The 22,461-nt window shown below is 39.5% G+C and overlaps 1 non-coding gene across 1 annotated transcript; it reads right to left on the reverse strand.

Annotated features, from left to right (window-relative positions):
• Positions 1-240: 240 nt before the first annotated feature.
• Positions 241-313, reverse strand: TRNAM-CAU (transfer RNA methionine (anticodon CAU)). Its single transcript has one exon. It is a non-coding gene; the product is annotated as a tRNA-Met (tRNA).
• Between the last annotated feature and the right edge of the window lie 22,148 nt (positions 314-22,461).

Genomic DNA, 22,461 nt, shown 5'->3' on the forward strand with positions numbered 1-22,461 from the left:
AGATTGCCGCGAGTTTTATTTCATTGCAATGTGTTTGTCTTGGCCATTAACTGCTGCCAGATGTAGTCCAATCGCTTTCTCTATCTCCGAAAGACATGAGAAATCAATTTGTAATCATTATGAGTTGGTTTATTTGCCAATGAAAATCCATATGGCAACTCAAGAAGTCAATCAGCCCGTAACTGTCCTACATAAAATCTTAGACTGAACCCAAATAATTTGTTGCAAAAAAAAACTACATGCCCCGGGTGAGGCTCGAACTCACGACCTTAAGATTATGAGACTTACGCGCTGCCAACTGCGCCACCGAGGCCTTGAGAATCTGTGTGTCAATGAAGAAACAATCCGAGAAAACGGATAAGCTGATCTAAATTTGTAATGCAGAGATAACATTCTGTTTTTTTAAATTTGTTGTTTTTGCAAGACTTTGAATGCAGAGATAACATATTCTTTAAACTTTGTTATTATCGCAGAAACTTGAATCATGTATTTGTACTTTAAACCTTGCTATTATCGCAATCATTTGTATAATTTTGAAAGTGTGCAAAATAAATGAGATTAAAAAATTTTGAAACCTATATTTATAATTGCAACTCGAAATAAATATAACTTTTTTAAGGCAATTCTATCTGTTCCTATATTGTTAAATACTTTTCCGCATGTTTTCATCCATATCGGTTCTTATTAATTTAAAATATCAAAATATAAATTAAGAATTTAAAAATTTGTTTGGTATCTTCGAGTTTTTAATTAAGGTGATAGGTGTTCTAGCTTACAACTATAATGTTAAAAGTTTAAAAATGACGAATAAATTAATAGGCTACATTAAGTATGTTGTGAGCTACAACTCGGCAAACTAACAGACGCCTTGCAGTCACTAAGTTGCTTAAAATTAAAATAAAATCCCTATAAAAATAAACCAAATGTCGCCTTAATTGGCTAGGCGCAACTCGAAATATAAATAAAAACTCGGAGATATCAAAATCATGTTCTTAAAAATATATTTATAATATGATCCAACAAATTGGTTTTACTTATTTTTTGTGATCTATGGATATAACTCTATTAGGAACTACCATCATCCTTCTTCGAGCATTTTCAAAATACTATTTTTTAAATTAGTGTTATCTAAAAACTCTCACAAATTCTTAGGTAATTTAATTCATTAGTTCCTAATGATAATCTTTACCCGAAGCATATATATATAACAGTCTTTATCACAAACCTCATCAAAACCGATGAGCCAGAACATAAAAACAATATCTAATTATGATCCCATATTTCCGAAAGCTTGATTCGCCTATTAAATTTGTGATTGCTTTGACGTTAATGAGGAAACTTCTGTCTCACCGAACCATAAAAAAGGGTAAATTCCAGGGACCCAACGACTCAGACTGACAGGTATTCCAGCTTTGCTCTTTTGATTTATACGCTGAACATACGCGCGTATACTTATTTTATGGCTGTTGTTTAGTTTCTGTTGTGAAAGCGTGGCTTGGCGCCTTCAATGAGCTGTGTCTGCACATATTTCTCAATCATTCCGAGTTTTCAGACAATACCGTGTACCGTGTATACTGTTTCATATGCAGACATATATATGAGTTTTTATGACGCTTGTTTGTTGCCGTTGCTGTGGACGGAATGTCTACTGCTTTTATTACCATAAATTCTGTCGCCTTTCTGCCAGAACCCCAGACCCACTCATCCCATTTATATGATAGCGTTTCATTGTTTTAGCCGCCGAGCCTTGACGTATTAAACAATTTGTCAAGCGAAATTTAGCAGCAGCAGGATAAAAATCAATGCATGGTAACTAATTACTTGCTGGCTAAGGATGCCTTTCTTTTGCAACTGCATTTATTGTACACTGAAAGACTCATACGTTTTAATTATGTTTACTTTCATTTCTGCGAAGAGCTCTATATATGGAAAAAGCTGCTCCATGTCCGCTTTGTTACTTATTTTTATAGGATATAGTTGCTTAAATATTTTACTTACATTATTTTATACTTATCCCTTGTAATAAATAAAAATACATTTTATAAAAAATGAGCTTTTTCAAACAAACATTAAAATAAACCATTTTATTTAATTTACATTGAAGAAATTATAAAGTTTATCAAACTTAAGTTACAGATTAAGGTAAAGGCAATCAAAATTATAGCTCATCTTATGATATAAAATCCCTTTTAAATGTCATTTAGGTGTCTTAAAAATATGCAGAAACAAAGGACGTCTTTTTTAATAAAGTTATTGTAACTCTGGGTCTTAAATAACTGAATCAAAATGAATCAACTTAGAAAATTCTTTTTAATTTGTAAGACAAGTTAACTCATTTTTTCAAAGTGCATTTCGTGATTACTCTGCGGCGGCAGATGTGACACGCCCCCAACTGATGTCGCCCGATCCAGCTGGCGCTGCTTTGTTTGCCCGCATTAACTGAGTGGACATCCCATCCAGTGGGCATCCACAGATGTCCTGGCTCTGGGGAGCTGCTAAAAATTGCAACCAGCAACTGATGATGTCCCCGGCGATGCTCGACGTCCCCTTCCCACATGAGCAGCAGGGCGGCATCTGCTGGTGCAGCACTTTTTCCGCTTTGAGCCAAACACTCACTTTGATCATTTTTCATTTTCCAAAGCGACACATGAGCTCTCCCAACCCATCTAGCAGGATGTCTGCAGCTGGATTCCAGGATTCCTGGACGTGTGCGGAGGCACGGGTGACAGCGTCGGACTTGCGTGATATTTTTATTAAGAAATATATCAAATGCACATAATGCACACATTCCCAGCTGCCATATATAACCCGCCGGGGACTTGGGCGCAAGCCAAATGACACTTTATTATTATTTTCATTGTTATGCGGGATTCTATTAAATTAAGCCCTAAAAGCGATGATTGAGCAGCGCCCAGTCACCTCTTTCTCACTCAAATTTCGAAATTCAGAACTCAAATTGCAAATTTATTCATACGAGTCGCGGTTCACGTCAAGCGTTAAGTTAAGTTAAGTGACCTTTCGAATGCCTAACAAGCCAGGTTCCTCGTCCCGCATGAGCCTTTTGTTGTTCACTGAATTTGCATAATCGCGTGAAGCGTACTTGCAAAATAAAAACGAAGCAACTCACACACAGAAAATGTCAGGAATTACACATAACGTGGGGGACTTCGTGGAAGTCGTGGGTCAATGCGCAGAATTCGTGTGCTAAGCCGTTGGCAGGCACTCTGAAAAAAGAGGTATATCGTTACTTTGAGGGTAAAATAATTTGGGTTCGTTCAAAAATGTTAGCTATGAAAAATTATTCTAACTCCAATTATTAAAAATGTCATAATGTTTTATATTTACACTTTTAATAAGTGTTGTTATGCGACTATATCTTTTCATTAACTTTATAATATTACCTCGATGACTTACCTCGATGAATGCGCAAGAATCTTGTTGAATTTGATGCTTTATTCTCAAATGTGTTTTTGAAAAAATTACCATACACCAGTAGTCTAAGAAAAAGAACGAATCTAAATCCTATTACCTTTTAAACACTTTATTCTAATTATTTTTGAATTTTTAAACGGAGCTATTAGCAAAATGACAATTTTGGGTCGTAGAGCACAATATACAAAGAAAAATATAATATACATTTTACTGAATGCGGCACAATATAAATAGTAAATGCGGATTCAAATTACGAAGTGTAATTAACAGGTCTGTTTAGAAAATTTTAAAGTTAAATGGATCAAATAATTTATGGAATTTTAAAGATCCTGGTGCTATTTTAAACCTGCACCTTCATTACAGGATAATAAGTTTAAGTGCATTTATACGGCTTTGGAGGCGGCGGAGCAGGTTAAGAGTGCCTTTGAATAATTTGCATTTAACATGCGCGACATGAAAACCGAATAAACAATGCTTTCAACTTTTTCCCCTAAGCCGAGGGGCAATTTGTCAGCTGCTAACTGGTCGCCAGAAAGTGCGCCTGTTTCCTTCTGGTGATTTGTTGCACTCGTTTTTCATTTGACTAAATGCTGCAAATGATGCGATTCGGTATGTGAAATGCGCACGTTTCCTGTCCAATGTCCCATGTCCACGCTGCGTGTGCTTAATCTGGCTGAGCTGAAATAACTTTCGCCTGGCTGTTAGTTATGAGTTATGGCCAGTGCAGGCGGGACGTATAAAAACAAAATTAACATAATTTAGTCGCCAGCAGGACAGGCTGTCCGGTCTTCCCGAAGCAAATAAATTGTAAAACTTTTGCGGAGAAGAAAATGTATTGATAAGGCCACAGCTGAAAGTCAATAAGGCGAGCGGAAAACTTTTCCCATCCAACCGATGATCATCATTTCTTATATATACTATACACTCCTCTGTACTAGACACATGTGATTGGGCAGGGCTCAGGGGTAGAGCAAAAATTTGGTTAATATAAATGTCAGTGCTGTCGCTGTGAATAGATGCATCTAAAGTAAAAACAAGGGAGAACGCTATAGTCGAGTACCTCGACTATCAGATACCCGTTACTCAGCTAAATGGAGATATGCAAGCAGCAAAGCGAGATTAAAATGCGCCACCTACCGGCGGTATACAGATTTAAGCGTTATGGGCGTTAGAGTGGGCGTGGCAAATTTTTTTTTGGATCAATCGATAGGTATTGACGAGACCAATACATTTCAGTTAAAATTTTTTATCTAGCATGAAAATTGTGGGCGTCACAGGGTTTTGCGGTTTGTGGGCGTTAAAGTGGGCGTGGCAAATTTTTTTTTGGATCAATCGATAGGTATTGACGAGACCAATACATTTCAGTTAAAATTTTTTATCTAGCATGAAAATTGTGGGCGTCACAGGGTTTTGCGGTTTGTGGGCGTTAAAGTGGGCGTGGCAAATTTTTTTTTGGGTCAATCGATAGGTATTGATGAGAACATTACATTTCAGTTAAAATTTTCTATCTAGCATCAAAACTGTAGGAGCCACAGTTTTGGGCGGTTTGTGGGCGTTAGAGTGGGCGTGGCACTCTACTGAAACAAACTTGCGCTGCGCAGGAATCTCAGGAATCTGCGTGCCTAATCCCAGTATTGTAACTCTCATAGTTTCCGAGATCTCAGCGTTCATACGGACAGACGGACAGACGGACAGACGGACAGACGGACAGACGGACAGACGGACAGACGGACAGACGGACAGACGGACAGACGGACATGGCTAGATCGACTCGGCTAGTGATCCTGATCAAGAATATATATACTTTATGGGGTCGGAAACGCTTCCTTCTGCCTGTTACATACTTTCCGACGAATCTAGTATACCCTTTTACTCTACGAGTAACGGGTATAATCATTATCAGAATTAGTAAAATCTAAGTTTCAAATTTAAACATAAAAAGTTTTTTTGTTTAGGGAAAGTGAATTATAGATAGAATAGATTTTTAAAATAAAAACGAATTAAGCACTGGTCTTAAGTAAATAATGTTTTTTGCGACAGTTATTGTTCCAAGTATATCATGTTTAATTTTCACATATTTTTTGTTGTACTAACCAGAATCTAATAATGTGACCCGAACTGTATAATCATAACACACACAACAAGGACTTGCAATATCAATAAACCCAGTGGCAGACTCCTTCTTATGATTTATTGTGTTTGGTCAGCGGACGTGGTCCGAGCAATTTCACCTTGGCTGCCATCATTCTCGTGCTCCATTAAATCTTTGGCGACACATTCAATGAGCCCCATAACGTGTGCCCTAATACCTTGTCTGCCCCTCCTACAGCACCACCCACACAGCGTCCCCTAATATCCTTTGTTTATAAATGTTCTAATGGAGGGCAAATTATTATTTTTCCTTTTTGGTGTTTGTGCATGTCGAAGCTGCTTCCTTGACTCGGCTCGAGTGATAAATTGATTGGACTACACACACAGGCCAGTGTCCAGTGACCAGTGGCCAGTGGCCAGTTTCCAGTGGCCGGAGGAGTCCTTCTGGCCAACATTCATATCGGCGGTCAGGCGTAGTAAGCCCGCTGTCAACCCTTGGCCAGGACTTGGGTATGTGGCCAATTTATGGTTGGGGCCACTGGTCAAAGGATAATAGTCGCACACTGTTCTCGGCTGGATTGCCTGGGGGTCACAGGTCGCCCGGAATCGTCGTGTACTCCGTGTTGACCCGCTCGAATTGTTTGCTCAAGATCAAATGGCCTGGATGCGGGTCCATGTTTACAGGCGTCTCTAGTTTCCCAACACGAAATGGTCTGCGCCCAAGCCGAGGAGGAAAAAGTTCAAGGCTCGTTCCAAAATACATTTATCATGATTCATGAATATATTTGACAGAGTTTTTCTTGTGGGTTATTAAAGATTTTTAAAAGTTTTAGTCTATAAAGAACTTTTTTTGCAGACTTTCACAAATTATAGTAAATTAACCAGTACCGATTCAAGAATACATAGGTATTATTTCTTCAAGAGTTTCCTATGCTTTTAAATACAAAAGTATATTTTTTAGGTAAACTTTTTCTTTAGCTTTCTCAGAAGAGTATGCCAGACCTCGATTTGTGTGGGCTCTTTATCCCTATTTGGTTTTTTCTTTGTTGCCTGCTAAATTATAATAAATGTCATTGCACTTACCTAACGCCACATTGAGATTTAATTTATGGAGCGAAACTTTTCTGGGTGAATATTATTGTTCTGCAGCCTGTGTGTAGGTAGAGCAGGGTATTCCTTCCACATAAATTACAGTCCTTTCCTATCTGGAACATTTTTCTCCCCTTCGTTAAAGATACCACCATTTGCATTGCTGCGACCTTCAGGCTTTATTTAGAGTAGCGGCATAGTCTCTATTTCGCGCAATTTCGCTTCAGTTTAACATAAATATTTTAATGGCGGCTGTCATTGTTTTTAATTTCGCTGTCAAAATCAGCGGCAACTAGCAAACGGTTTCCCTTTCAGTTCTGAAATATATATGCATGCGCCGCTGTGGCATTTTGATTATAATACGCCTCATTAAAAATAATAAACTGTCAGCTAAATGAAGGCGAATGGCGAAGGCAAATACTGCCGCCTCTCCCGTTTCTCCTTCTGTTGGTAAATTTCAAATTTCAACATTAATTGTACAATGAGGATGAGCAACTGCAAAAGTTTTCTGGTTCTGGTTCTGGTTGTGCTTCTGTTTTTGGTTCTGCTGGCTGTGGGGCTTTGTGGGGCTCGCTTTTGTAATTGTATCCTTGAAATGCATATCTGATATTTTTGCAAAAAGCTTAGAGCCATCGCCCCTCCTCTATTTCATAAATATTATATGCAAACACATCTAAACATTAGATTCCCTGGCTGTGTATGTGCGTTTGTTGAAACCAAATGCGGTTTTCAGATGTCTTCTCTTTTTTGCACTTTAGCCATGCACGAAATGGTTGGCGGGGAAGGGCTGGCGGAGGAGGTGTTGGTGTTTATGGCAGCAGAAAGGCCATAAAATGAACAAAAACATATTCTGCCGCCTGCAAGCGAGTGTGAGCGAGTGGGTCCAGGCATGCAGCATAAACGGCATTTTGAGACTGCAGCAAAAATGTACAAAAGCCTCAGATTTCATACACTGCCCAAGGACCCCCGCAGTCCTTTCCTGGCGATGGCAGCGTGAGTCGTGCCGTGAGCCAGGACCCCATCTGGAATCACCAAATCAAATCAGATAGCACCTGATTATTCCCCTGCGAGTTCTGGTTTTTCGTTGCCATCCGGCCCCGCAATTTATCACATCCCTGACATCCGTTTTCCCACCGAAATTGAAGCTGCAAATTCACAGCATTGTAGGGCCAACATCAGCATCAGCACTTGTCTTGGCCATGTCCCACCAAGGGGGATAAAGAGGGGTAAGGGTACTGAGGGGACAAAGGCATTTCGGTCGACCATGGTCCACATGGCGGATACGGAATATGGAGTGCGGAGCACTGGGAAGGGAATGCAAGGTGCTGCTTTGCCTCTGGTCCTGCGGTTCTTGGTCCCAGTTCCCTGGCCTGAGCTGCACATTTGTTAGCAGCAGCAGAAATTAAAATGTTTACACAACCGAATGCCAACGACGTTTTAGCATTCAGGCTCCCGTGTCCTTCGGCATCAAACATTATCCTGCCAGTGACGTGGCTTAGGCGACACCTACGCCCTTGTTCCTCCTACACAGAAGTATAAATGTCAATGCTTACACTTCAAATGGGTACTGGGTAAGTACACAAAATTATCACAGCATAAGGAGAAAATAAGAAGTACCGATAATTGAAAAATCAAAAGGAAAATATTTAAATAATTACTTTACTAATATTGAGAGATTAGGTTAGCAACATTGAAAACACATTAATAAGAAAAAACTTCTTAAAATTTTCAGGTTTCCGATTGGTAAATCCTCATGACTACAAGAGTCCAAATATGTTAAACTACTTATTATAATTTTTAGCATTGATTTTAGTTTACGTATTTAACATAGATTAGCAGTGAAGCGTGTTTGTTATGTAATATGGTAAGGTTAATTATTTAAAACTGTTAGGAATAGTTTAATTTTTTGCAAAACACCTGATATCGTAACATATTTTTCATGCTTTTAAGTTAGGAAAATCTTTCTTTTAAAAAAAATTTATTCACGTGTATTTTAGTTAAAGTAAAAGGTCCTCCTAGCGTGAATAATGAAATAATTTTTGAGTTTTTGTACTTGCAACATTAAAGATATATAAAATAAATGCAATTAGAATGGGTAGTCCTATAAAGTATACTCCTACTTGGTAACATTTAAATTCTTATGATTAATTATTATAATCATTTAATCTTATCTTACAGTTATGGGTACATGCTAACAGAGGGTTTTCTTTTGAAGCTCCAGCAAAAAAAAGCCTTTACCTCACCCAAGATATACCTATATGGATGGGTAACCATTTTGTTTTTGTACTTTAGATTAGTAAGGATAATAGGTAACAATTTATTGTAATGATTTATTGATTAACGGAAAAATAACCATAATAACATCAAGCTGGTAAATATCTTGAAAAACTTAAAGTTAATTAACCATTATACGCAGGCGGATCGGATCTACTTGTTTCTTCCAGTGTAGAGGCACTTGTATAGGCCCCATTCAGCATCCGATGTTCCCTGGGCATTTGGCGTTCGGAGCTGCATACATGAATGGGGTGTCACATGTTTGGAGTTTTCATTTAAATGCTTGAACAAAGCCGCAATAGCAGAATCGCTTCGCATTTTCAGCGCAATTAGTGCCAAGTGGTGAGGGCCAAATGCCAGGGACCTTGCCAGGCATTTACCTCATTGCACAAGGACACATAACTCAGCCCGGCCAAAAGGAGTTGGAATGCGTAGCGAGTCCTGCGGGAGCAGGATAAGGACCAAGCGGCAGACAGCCGTTTATCCCCTGCGGGCTACGCTTATTTATTCGCTTTGCGTAATCTTAAGCACCTGACTGCCGCAAGTGAAATCTCCGTCAGCCGCAACTTAACACCGTTTTAATCTGCCATTTGGCACCACTTCCGCGGACCACCCACCGCAACTTCCGCCCGGAGCACGGTTCTGGACCCCGTACTTTCGACCCCGGACTCCAGACTCCGGCCGGGAAAATAACATTATTGCAGGCAACTTCTTAGCGGCAGTTTGTTGGCTAAAGTGCAGCTGAATATTTTATGAACTCGGCGGGCACTTCGTCTTTACTTCAACTGCCCACTTCACGTCCTCCAAGGACGACTGCCAGGACCTCAAGAAAAGTGGAGTTACATCAGGAAAAACTCACCGCGGAGAGTTGTCGCATAGAATATGCCAGGCCCAATAAATAAATAAGCCTTTACTGATGCAGAAATGGCCATGATGGATGATCACGAAGAATTATTGGAAAGTCGGCTCTCTGATGGGATGCTCCGTCAGGGAAGTAGACTTAAGAGTTCCTTTTTCTCTCAATAAACTATGTAATTAAATTTTTTGAAAGTAATAAAACAGATTTAGATTGTACAAGACATAACGAAGAACGGTTGTAAATGTTCAGTTCATACTCCCAGTGAGAGGTTTCTTCTTCTCTACTGCACAGCTATACCAATGATAGAAACTATTACTTTAGTTATTTGGTACATAGAGTACTTTCCATTACTTAAAATAATAGAAGCAAATTCAATACACATGCACACATTCAATCCGAGTTTTGGCTTGTATTTTTAAAGGTAAAACTTTCAGGGGCGCATGGAAAGCCTGGACTTACAAGAAGAATTCCCTGGGAAAATCTGTCTGAGCACACACTTTGACATTCAAATTGAATACAGGCAAATGTAATGCAAAAATTTCGAGATTTAGTTGCGAAAGAAAGGATATGAAAAGGACTTCAGCTCGATGGCAGTGCTCTGTTTCTCGGTGTTTTGCATTTAAATAAGTTTCTGCTGCAACAATCGCAAAAAGGAGCTTATGCCAGCTACTTACCTCACTTTTTGCTGGGAAAAAGAGAAATAAATGTAAAATTTTCAAGCAGATGCATCCCAGAAATATTTCCGAAAAATGAATTTGTTCGCATAAAAGCCTTAAATTGCGGAGCTGGAAAGAGAAAATCAACTGGGTGAACAATTCAATTAAATATTTCACAGGTTTGTTCAGCAGAGTCACATAATCGGAAAATACACAAAATCAAATGTTCAAGAGCAAAACAATAAATAAATACAAATAACTGACATACCAAAAAGATGGTCTTTTTTCTGGCAGATCTTAAAGGCTTTAAGCGAACAGGAAGTGAGCCACTTCCAAGAGAAGTACTGCTAGTTAATAACCATTTTTCCCGGGAAGACAATTCAATAAATGATTTCTGCTGCCAGGTCAAAGTCACTAAACCAGAAAACACACAAAGTGAAATGTACAACGGCTGAAAAACAAATGGCGAAACAGGCCAACTTCCAACAGGCTACTAGCCAACTTTGGCTCTCATTCCCGGTGATTTATTTGGAATTCACTTTTGGGACTCAGTCCGCCTTTCGCTTATTTGTCTTTGTTTGCTGGCCTTGTCCACCACCCACCGCCCACAGCCTCGCCCTTCTAGCCCACTTCTACTCCCACTTTGTCTTCTTCTACTTTGTTATGGCCGCCAATTGAATTTGGTTTTATTGCATTTATTGTGGTGGCTGCGTCTGCTCCTTGCTGGCTGCTGGTTATTGTTAGCCGGTCGACTGACCTCAGTACATTATCTCTAAATAATTTATGTTTGTATACATTTTAATTTAATTTATTTGCCCGAGTCGGAATATTTGTTCATTTCACTTCTATTCGATGTTGTTCCTGCCTGGTTGGGCTTCCATGTTCCGATGGGTCTGATGTTTGACCAGCAAACAGAAGGCACATAATGTATAGACGCTCCTATCCGAATCCGTATACGTATACGTAATGCGAAGCTGTGTGCGGGGGAAAAGCCAATATTGATTGAGTAGCCGCAGCGTTGACCCGCTTCAGCAAATAAGTAAGATATCGTAAAAAGGCCTGGATCCCGTGTAATTGCTGATGCCATGTGTGTGTTGGCATATAACCCCAGATATATGGTCTGATAGTTTTTTACGTCCCGAAGATTGTTTCATTTGCCGCCCTCCTTTTCGCATAATGGAAATTGCACACTGGAGATTTTCGCATTCGTGGCGATTGATATGAAACAAGGTAAATAAATTACCGCTTGACCCCATCCATTTCCTGAGAAAAATTGTACCTCGACATAATTTTTATGTGGTACTTTCTCTTTAAGGAGACGGTTTTTTTCCTGTGTTTCAAGTGTTGAAACGTCAAGAATCGTTTACTTTAAAAACCAAGCTCTTAATAAAGAAATGTCTTTGGATCAAGGATTTATTTGCCTTAGGGCCTTCCCATTTTAGAGCTCTTTAAGCCGCATTAGTTGATGAAAATAGCAGACTAGGACATGTAAAAACATTGGATACCGAAAACTAAGAATGAAGCTGAAGGCTATAAAAACGGAATTTTAAAAATGCCTTGTGCGGCCTTGTCAGTTGGCTTGTAGATTGAAAGCAAACGCAAATTGAAGAACAACTTCAGCATGTGCACATGCAGAGCTTAATGAGATGAGTTCTGCCAAGTGGCGTGTGTAATGTGACAGGGGCGTGGGCGCAGGGGGCCGTACTGGGGGCACTGAGGGGTTCCCCGGGGGAGGGGCCGTCGTCTGGCTGCGGAGGAACAATAAAGCCCGGGGCCATTATCAACGAGGGCCCAGCAAATGTGACAATGCGAATGACACAAAAGCGCAACTGGATTAGCATCTGCCAGTCGGTGTCTCGATTCCAGTTTCCGCTTAGTCCCCTATTCTTCCTATCCACACCCACAATCCCACCCACCCACTTCCTCTCCGAGTAAGTATGTCAGGTCTCGCCTTTGTACCGTGGGTGGGCTTATTAAAATTTGAAACCATCCTAAAGGTTTCCTTAATTCGGAATTATGTAAAATAGCAATTGAAGTATCAATTTTGTAAGAATTTCTTGTGTTAAGACAATGGAATATTTCGAAAAAGCTTTTTAATTTGTAGTGATTAACTTTGAATAAAAAATGTAATATATTTTAAGTACTTTTCCTGGAAATTCTCTCCCTTAAATGTGAACATGCTTACAAAGTATCTAGGCAATCTTAAATTTAAAAGCATGTGTGAACAGTGCCTAATTTAGTATATACTAAATATTACTAGAATAGTTTGGATAAACCGGTAGTGTTACCAGATACTGTTTGTAGAACCGAGATACGAATACGAGAGTAGAACAGTTTTATGTTTATAATTCGTTATGTAAAATATATGCAAAACAGTTATCCCTAAATAAAACCTATACCACTTGAAATGCTATTCCTCTCACATACAATTGGCTTTCTAAATAGACAACAGACAATAGCCAGCCAATTGTCATAGTGGTCACATTGACAATGCCATTAGCTTATTGTATAAATTAGCTCCATATTATGTTAAACAAATTACGGCTCCTTTATCCCATTGTACTATACTTTTTCGCCTTCGGCCCATTGTGCGCTTTTACATTGCATATTTTACAACACGGCGCAATTGTCAAATGCAAATGTAGCCTTGGCTTAACGAAATAAAAAACAAGCTGAGTAAAGTAAAGAAGTGGCAGGGCAAACATGGAGAACTTCATCTCCGACTCGGGCTGTCCTGGTAATGACAAACTTGTTTTTGGAGCACCCACACTTCGAAAGACCCGATCCGGAGGTGGGGACTGGTCCGGAAATCTTGGCATGCACACAGGGATTATGCATATTTCGCCAGCTTCTCGGAGCAACTCACTTTGCATATCTCGCTGGGCAAATGGAATTCTGATGTATTGCCGCCTTTGTTTTATTAGCCCGCTCAACTATTTATTTCCAACGGAATTACTCGGGAGTGCTGCGTTTTAAGGTTTATGTGTGGGGATCATATTTCGCACTCTCCGGAAGAAATGGTAATTTGCATAAGCATAAAGTCCACATCCTCCTGGAGGACCAGCTGCCAGTTACCGTATGTTTGTTTGCCCTGCAGCCGCAAGGACCTCGGGCCAGTCCCACTCCCAGTTCGTATCCATGGACTCCTGCTTCTGGTCTAGTGTTCTCTGGGCCAAGTTTATGACTTTGCAAATTGTCGTAAACTTGCCAGCGGAGTTTGTGTTACATTCGGATTACGGCAGCAGCAGCTAACCTTAAGTCAGTTTCCATGTCAACAAGCCGCAGTGTTAAGAGCCTCGGATGGCCAGTTTCGAATGGCAGTGTCCTCCCCGTATCCAATGGTCTGTAAACAAGTTGTCACAAACCCAGGCCCCGGAACCCATTTCCCTGCCCCACCACATTGGCAATTAGTGATTGCTGTCAGAGGCATCAGACTCAGGGCAAACAAAACCGTTCTCACCCAATTCCAAGGCCCAATTCAGTTGCGTTCCGCCCATGAAACCGTAATTTATATCGCTTTCCATTTGCTTACGGTTGCAATGGGTTTACGCTTGAAAATTGCACAAACGTTGGTCATGGTAAGGGGATTTTAGTGCCATGTGCACAGGTACAAGTTTTAATACTTTATGAAATGATTTTTAGATTTACATTTTGGTTTCTTTTGGAAATGTTTAAGGAGAAATAAAATATTTGAGAATGGTTTCAGCTTTTGTTTTTCCACTTTGAAATTATATGGATAAGAATTCGAATATTTTTAAAAGTAAATGAGGGTACAAAATTAGCAGGTTTTCGAAACTACCTTTATATGTAATTTTAGGTGTCGAACAATGAACTCACCTAGAAAGACGACTATCCTTTATCATTGCATTCTTTTAGACACCTAAAATGTCTTTGAAAAGTGACTTAAAAACCAAAGTGATTTCCATGGCACCCGTGACTAATGCCAAAAATCAATTAATGTAATAATACAATTGTAAATGTTTTAGTAAATGCACTCACCATTTCTCTCAGTGCACACATCACTGCTCCACACATGGTTAATTCCTCTGGCTGTCTTGGCGCTCTGTCAAGTCCTGGGCTCGCTCGACAGTTTTGTAAGTTTCATTCAGTCAATTTCACGGCCTTGACAAGATTGCAATATTGAGACGTTGTACGCCGCATTCCCATTCCCAATCCCCCAACGGATTCGATTCTCCGGCTCAGTCAGACGGAAAGTCTTGTGTAGCTGGAAAAGATGTCGGCTGCTTTTGGTGTGGAGGCGGCTGCTTGTTAGCGCTGATTTTATGCAGATTTCCACGGTAAATTTATGTAGAGCTACGCGGATACATTGTTGCCGATCCGCGGATTCCCGGCTATCTGGAGAAGGGCATTTGCGGGGTTGGGCTGACTACAAGTAGCGACAAAGTACACGAAGTGTACGTTTCATTTCAAATTGATTTATGCGCGACTTTCCCCTCTTCCCTTTCTTTTCCGGTTCCCCACTGGCTCAGAGTTTGGCCCCCGTATGCTTGATTACTTTCGGAATTGGTTCGCCCAACAGCTGACGGGGCGGTAATCAAGGAGCAGACGGGTTCCGGAGGATATATCTGGCGAGGCCAGGTGCCCAGAAATAGCACCAAAAATAATAGATAGTCAATAATGTTCCAAGAACGTAGATTACAACATAAACTGTGTGACAACGTTTATAATAAGAAAGGTATAAGAAAACATGATAACTATTTTGAAGAACAGAATAGACGGAGGATTGTATTTCATTCTTGTACTTTAAGCTGAGCACCGCAAAATGCTGAATAGAGATGTAGTTTGTGCTTAGAAAAATGCCTCTTCCCCCGTCTCCATGTTGAGTGACAGCAAAAATCTCTTCTGCATCAACAGCAATTTATCATAATGCGTGGGATGCGAGATTGGAGTTTGGTGGCTCAATCAATTCCTTTTCAAAAACCAAATTTATTGCTAATTACCGCGAAAGATCCTCCACACCCACACCGAAATACACTGGGCCCACGTATGTGGTCTCCGACCCACACAACCATGCAAATTTGATACTGAATTCGCAAATTAATTGCGGGTTCGCTCGGGTTGCGCCCCCAAAATGCGACTTTTGCCTGTCGAAGCGATTAGCCGATGCCAGCAGCCTGGGTGATTATGGGTGGGAGTATCCTGTGTGTATCCTTGGCTTGTGCATATGCGAACATGAAAGGGAATCCCCTACTCTCCCGATTGGGCGCCATAATTAATAGCGGCTTAACTTATAATTACGGTCGCCGAGACCACAAACAACCGTTTAAGCCTAATAGTTGAGGTATCCTGAGTTGATGTTTCGGGGAGAGGAGTAGTAGTCGTTTGATTTGGGTCGGCTCCATTAAGAAGCCTCTCGACAAATCGTAAAGCAATATTTAAAGCTTTTCCTCTTGGTCTATTTAATTTGAGAAACGCAAAACGTAACCCAAATCGAAAAGCCATCATCTTAACATTATTTGAAGAGTTGAGGAAACTAAGATAGCAAGCCATTTTATCGGTAAATTTATTCAGTATGCAGTCGAGATTAGACAGTTTTGAAATAACATGATATTAGATGTGTTTATACGCGAAAGTCAATGTATCAAATATCTGCCTTACCACTTTTGGTATCGCATATCTTATATTTAATTGCTCAAACAAAAAATAAAAGCAGATGTGAGATAGAATTTGAGTTTCATGATTGCAATTATTAGACTGACAGCCAAATAAATTCCTTCTTTGCATTCATTTTTCGTTTCACCACATAAAACCAAGCATACCCCCACACAGCAGGGATAATTTTTGTCAGCTCGACATGCCAAACAATCGCCACTCCTTGGCCGACTGACCCATATATGCATCTATATGTATAAATCCAGAACAATTTGTATCTGTAACCATACAATTCACCAACCACAAGTCAATCGAAAAGAATAACAAAGAGGAAATGCAATACTGAAGTGGAATGAAAGGCAGATGTGGCATCAGTTGATTTTTGGAAATGCTCTGCAAGTTTTTCCGGCTGAGCTGAGTGACTTTAACTTGTCAGTCGGGGATTGTAAACGCCCCGGTTTCCAGGACAGTTTCTAATGCATTTTTGTTTGTTCCATCCCAAGTTGAAGGAGCGGCTTCATTGTCACCAACTTACACTGTCTGGCTTTTAACATGATTAAGTTGGGCGGAAATTGAATTCGCTCGTATAAATAAAACTTAAATGTTTATTTGTTCCATTAAATGCTCTGCCAATCGAGAGTTTTATGTTGGCGAATTTATTTATAGTTTTGTTTGTTTTCATTAGACTTTGTGCGTCTTTTATTGCTCAATATTTTTCCACTGTCGAACGGCTTTATACAGTTTTTATTGCCCACTGTTAATAGTTTCCCCCTCTCGCTGACATTTAACATGACAATTGTGTACATTTAGATATAAGTTTTTATAGATTGTTCGTAACCTGGTCAAAAAATCCCTAGAAACCAAAAATAATATTTTCAGCCTTTGAACCTATTTTATTTATGGCTTTGAGCGGGTTTTTTCTGTTGGCGTTAAATTAGTTCGATCAACGAGAGAAAAAAGCAAAACAATTGCATGTGAATGCATTTAAATTAGATTTCTTTGTTTGTTTTAAAATGAGCAAATTAAATATTTACAAGAACGTTTTGGTGTTCAATCTATATTCGCCGACTTTTGGTTACACTTATATATATTACCATATTTTCAAGGAATTACCATCAACCTTTATTTGCCGACTTATATTTACACTTATAATTACAACTTTATTTTCAAGGAATTTTCCCCGATATCCAGAAAAAAGTTTTAAGTTATTAGTTGCAAAAAAACTTTTATATTCACATGGATTTTCTGTACTTAGAATACTCTCGTGTAGCAAAAAAGTGTACCAACATTTTTGAATTTTCCAACTCTTTTACTACACAACGGAGCACCTAAAAGAAATTCATGCGATGATAGCACACAAAAACTCCCGCCTGGTATCGAAACAAACAAAAATTAAACGACCCTTAAAAGCATGCTAAATTTTTTGCCAACTAGACAATATGAATTTGTGTACACATGCCAGTGTAAACATGCAAGCAAAATATTTACTCTTTGCAGTTTACGGTCAGCCAGGTACAAAACGTGGTCAGAGTCAAGCCCCGAATGTATACCCTGCAATCGCCCCGCCATCTGCGGATGTAGGGCATCGAGATACAATGCAGACCGCAGTAGTGTTTAGCATGAATTACAATTCTGTAAATATTTGTCGGCTAATGGTGAAAAATAGCTACATATTTCTGAAAAGCGCTGAAATATAGCATATATCAAACTGAAATTAATCGAAAGCGATTAAAGTATTGACACTAATTGAAAGTCTGGCAAACAAGATTCTGGTGCCTCAAGTTCAAGCGATAAGGAAATAAGTTATGGCCACAACAGCTCGCGACTTAAAGACCCGGGCAACTTTAAGGCCATGCCATCTAGATGGGCCGCTGGAACATCTAGCGAGATTTATAAGAAGTAAAATTAATGTGGCAGCGCGTCGGAAAACGCAAGGCGGACAAAAAAGCGAGTGAAAGAAAAGTTGAGCGAGCAGCGATGATTTCTCAGGGTTTCTGTGGAGCAAAAGGCGGCGGGGGAGATAGGACCGAGTCGGAATTGGGGGACATTTTTGGAGGACGACGAGTTCCAGGCCTGCGAATCGAATATATTTCCAACATCCTCGCTGCACATCCACACAAGAAGATGGAAAACTTTTCAAAGAGCAGAAAAAGCATGCCAACTAACTTTGATTTTCTTACAACTTTCGCTTTCTCGGGCTTTAAGATGTTTCAAAAGCTTTATCAGTACCTTGAGCAGTCTCTTTGTAGGATGTTTTAAAATAATTAACTTAAATAGAGAAAAAATAATAACAAACATGGTATAAATTAGAAGGGCAGTTTCGAATTGGATAGAAATTTCAGCATATTAAATATAATTCAAATGAAAAACTTTAAAAATGATAATCCCAAACAGGAAAGCATAATAAATTTACAAATCTCATTTTATACTTCAAGTTCTGTAATTTTGTGCATTGAGCTCCGAAACTCCTTTTCTTGGCATCTATTTACCCCGTAGGGTCCCACTAATAAATCAACTTGGCATGTATGAAATAAATATTTGTATGGCAGCCTTAGAGAGCAATCCTACAAGCGGAATTGGATTGCAGTCGAAACACCTGCTGTTTAGCTGGCCAAAACGAATTCATTTAAAGGCAATTTTCATGCATCGAAACGTGCAAATTTCGGAGCTCAACATGCAGACGAGCATGTGCTTCCGGTGTTCCTTATCCTGACCGTCCTTTCTGCCTCTGTTTATCCTGTTGCCAGACCTATCCCATCCCATCCCATCTCATCCCATCCCATCCACATCCCATGGCGTTTTGGCAGTAGCTGTGCGTAGTATTTATCCATCACTGACAATGTCAAATATATTGCCCATGATGAATGACTCTGCGGATTTGATGAATGTGTTTTGTGGCTTGTGCTTGCCGCCGAGCTCTGCCCATAAAAAGAGGCCATGGAAACGCCAAATGATTTATAAAAATTCGACCGAAATGGCATTCAGTGCAGACACGTCACTTTTGATGTAGGCGCCCAATTGAAGCTCTGCCCTTGGCTCTTCCAAATCAAACAAAAGCGAAATGTTTGTGTTCCCTCCCCCCGTGCGATGTAAAAATATTTGCGGAATTTAAATCGGGTAGCGACGAATCTGACAAATGCTATTCGATCTTGTTCAACTCAATCTCATAAGTGATCCCCTGGGATTATCAGAAGTCAAAACATTTCCACTTTCAGTTTAAAAAGATTCGCAACTGCCCCACAATTATGCTTCATAATTTTCATTTGCATTATCAGACAGCAATTTAATTTAGCGAGTTTAAATATTTTTCTGCCCAGCACAAGGGGTAAAAAAGCAACGAAAAAGAGATAATGAGACCGAAAAAGAAAGGGGGAAATAAAATTATAAAGAGCTGGCCAAGACAATGTAATTGCAGTTAATGAAGCTGTTAAAATACTAAATAAATAAAGCGCAGTCGGGAAAGGAAATACAATAAAATGGGGAACTGAACGAAGTATACATGATATAAATTATTTACCAGGTCAGGCAGTCAGATGGGCACGTTTTCTCCATAATGGTTGCTTAATTTTAATGAGAAATACATAAGAAGGGAAATCCTTCTGACATGTGTGAGGGGAAAGGTCAAAGGACCGTCCTGCCAATCGAACTACTCCGAGGCTCTTAAAGAGATTCTTGCCTTCGGCTTGTGTCCTTCGAGCATGTATTCCTTATTGGGTGGTTTTGGTCCTTCCATTCTTGTATGAGCTTCGAAAAATGTTGCGGTAATTACATTTATTGCAGCCCACATGGGCACACAAAGAGGGAGTGGGAAAAGGGAAACCATTCTTATTAAGGAAGAAATATATTAACTGTAGTGGGAAGTCTTACTGAAAGCAAGTGCACGAGGTTTCACTGTACGTATATTTTTATAAACATACCAACTCGATTTAATTGCTTTCGCCTTTCTTATTTTCTGGAAAGGAATCAATGGTGTGGTACGTTTTAAATCCTAAACTTTAATTGGAGAAACCCTACATATATTGTTTTCTTTTGAGTTTAAACATTTCAAATTTACTACAAACTAGGGATGCAGAGAATTCGGTGTGATATACGACAAAAAATAGATTTAAATTACATAATTTTCCACGAATCTAGTATACCTTTTCACTCTACGAGTAACGGGTATATAAAATAAAATAAAGTTCAAAAAATTGCATTTCATTTATTCACCAAACTAATTATTTTTTTAAATTTATGTATCTCCATTCGCGTCGAATGTCAATATACTATCGATATTTTCAGCCACAAAACGTATAAAAATTGTAAGTTCGGCAAAATAGTTTAATATAAATTTCGTATGAACACTTTTTAAAGACAAATGGAGTAAGCGATTTTGGCAGCTGTTTTGTGCACGTTAAAATGTAGAACGGCCATTAGTTTTAAAAAATATAGAATAAATCCCTAAAAACTAAACAATTACAACTTTTTGTTCGTGTTCCATGGCGGAATCTTTGAATCCATTAGGCCAGGCGACTGCTGGTCACTGAATATTGGAGGATAAGCCCGCCAAACGGTCCACTCCTCGTCGATGCCGCAAGTGCGTTTAATGATTCAAAGCTAGTCCAGCTAGACCATTGGATAGGCCATTAACTACAGGCCCCGGCCATGTTTTATGGCCACGGGAACACGTTCAAATTGAATACCAGCCGCCTCTTTGAACCGAAAAGTTTTTCCTATTTTAAAATGAGGCTGGTACGGGCTGACGGGAAAATGTGCATGATTTTTGACAGTTAAATACATTTCGGTAAAGGCACTTCAGCTGGTCGACTTTAATTCGAATTTTTGCGTAATTTTATTGCGCTCGTATTGCTGTGCGTGCCGAGTCCTTGCTGAGTCCTGCATTGTCCTGTCCTTGGCCGGTTTCCAAGTGCCCAGAGCCCGAGCGAAAATGTGATCAGAAAAACATTAATGCGACAATTACGATGTTTTTAATTGTTTTCAAGTCGCGCTGTATAGCATTGCCAGTATAGTTGTCATCCCGCAGCACCATCGCCTTTCTATTGCCGCCCCCAGAATGTCCTTTCCCGAGAATGGGTAATTAAAAACGTGTTATGAAGTGGGAGGGAAGCAGAAGAAGTTGGAAAAAACTTGGCTCGCTGGGCAAACAGAGGGGAAGCGTTAATTGCCACTGTTGGCAGAAATAAATGTTCATTTTTCGAGAATTTACTGCATAAACCGAATGACTGATGAGGTTATAAATTATTTCCGGCGTCAATAAACGCACAAATGAAACTATAAAGAAGGACCTGGCCTTTGTCAATATTTCTTGGAATGGGTACATACGATTTGCCACGTCTGCCTCGAGACATTCACAAAGTAATCTATAGTAAACTCACGGTATTAACTTATTGGTCCTAAGCTTCATAGTCTGTTACTAGTTTTGTTTTTAATAATATTTTTAATACCTTCGTTTTCACATTTCCTGAAGTATGAAACTTAAACTGAATGACTGTATTTTATAGGCATAATTTGGATTTTAGAAAACGGTTTTCTTTCAATTAACTGTGTTACTAGAAAGAACTTTAATAGATTTCTGAAAATTTCACCCAACTTTAATATTAATGATATGACCAATTTTGATTCATAGTTCATATTTATCCGAAAGTGCAGTCCCAGCATCGGTTCTGTGCTCCAACCTTCACTTCGTTTTTGACCTCCTCTCAATTATAAAAGCGCGAAAAAAATCGTATGGAAAACGCAGAGGAAGTTGGTGGAAATTTCATTAAATTTTCATTTCTAATTTTCCAAATGGATTAACGCTAAAAGATGCAGAAATCTTTCATCATAATTAGCACGCGGCGCAGGCACGCGCCAGAGCGTGAAAAGGGGCGGCTGGAGTGGAGGGGCGTGGCCGTCGCCCAGTGCATAGTTGTCCACTACCCATATATATGTATTTGGTCCTACATATATACTCCTATATATATATGTACTTATGTATATGCTGGTTCGCGTCGTGCCCTGTTTTCGCATCATTTTCGTTTTGGATTTTTTTTGCCCCTCCCTTTTTTATCCAATTTTTTCGCTTTCGTTTCTACATGTTCTTTGTTCTTGTTTTCCATGGCCTTGGGCCCTTTGACTAACTTATTTTCAACAATTTCCGACGCCGCCCCTCCCCCTCCGTAGTTTCCCACGCCCCTGGCAGTTAATTAAGCGACAGATAGAAATTCTCTTAAATACGCTGGAGTCCGTTTAATGGAAATCATAACGAAATCAGGGCGGAAAGTCAGCCCAATGAAGACGGCTCAAATGAGGCAATTTTGTCTTTGATATGGATTGGCTTTCATCAATTAATTGGTCGAGAATTATGCGCAAAACTAAGTTTATATTGATCTGGCTTTAATATGGGTGTAGTTTACTTGCTGGGAAACTTCCCTTAGGTAACCGGAAATCTCATTAAATTGAGACACA

Source organism: Drosophila suzukii, chromosome 3 (assembly GCF_043229965.1).
Source record: "Drosophila suzukii chromosome 3, CBGP_Dsuzu_IsoJpt1.0, whole genome shotgun sequence".
NCBI classification, from domain to species: Eukaryota; Metazoa; Arthropoda; class Insecta; order Diptera; family Drosophilidae; genus Drosophila; species Drosophila suzukii.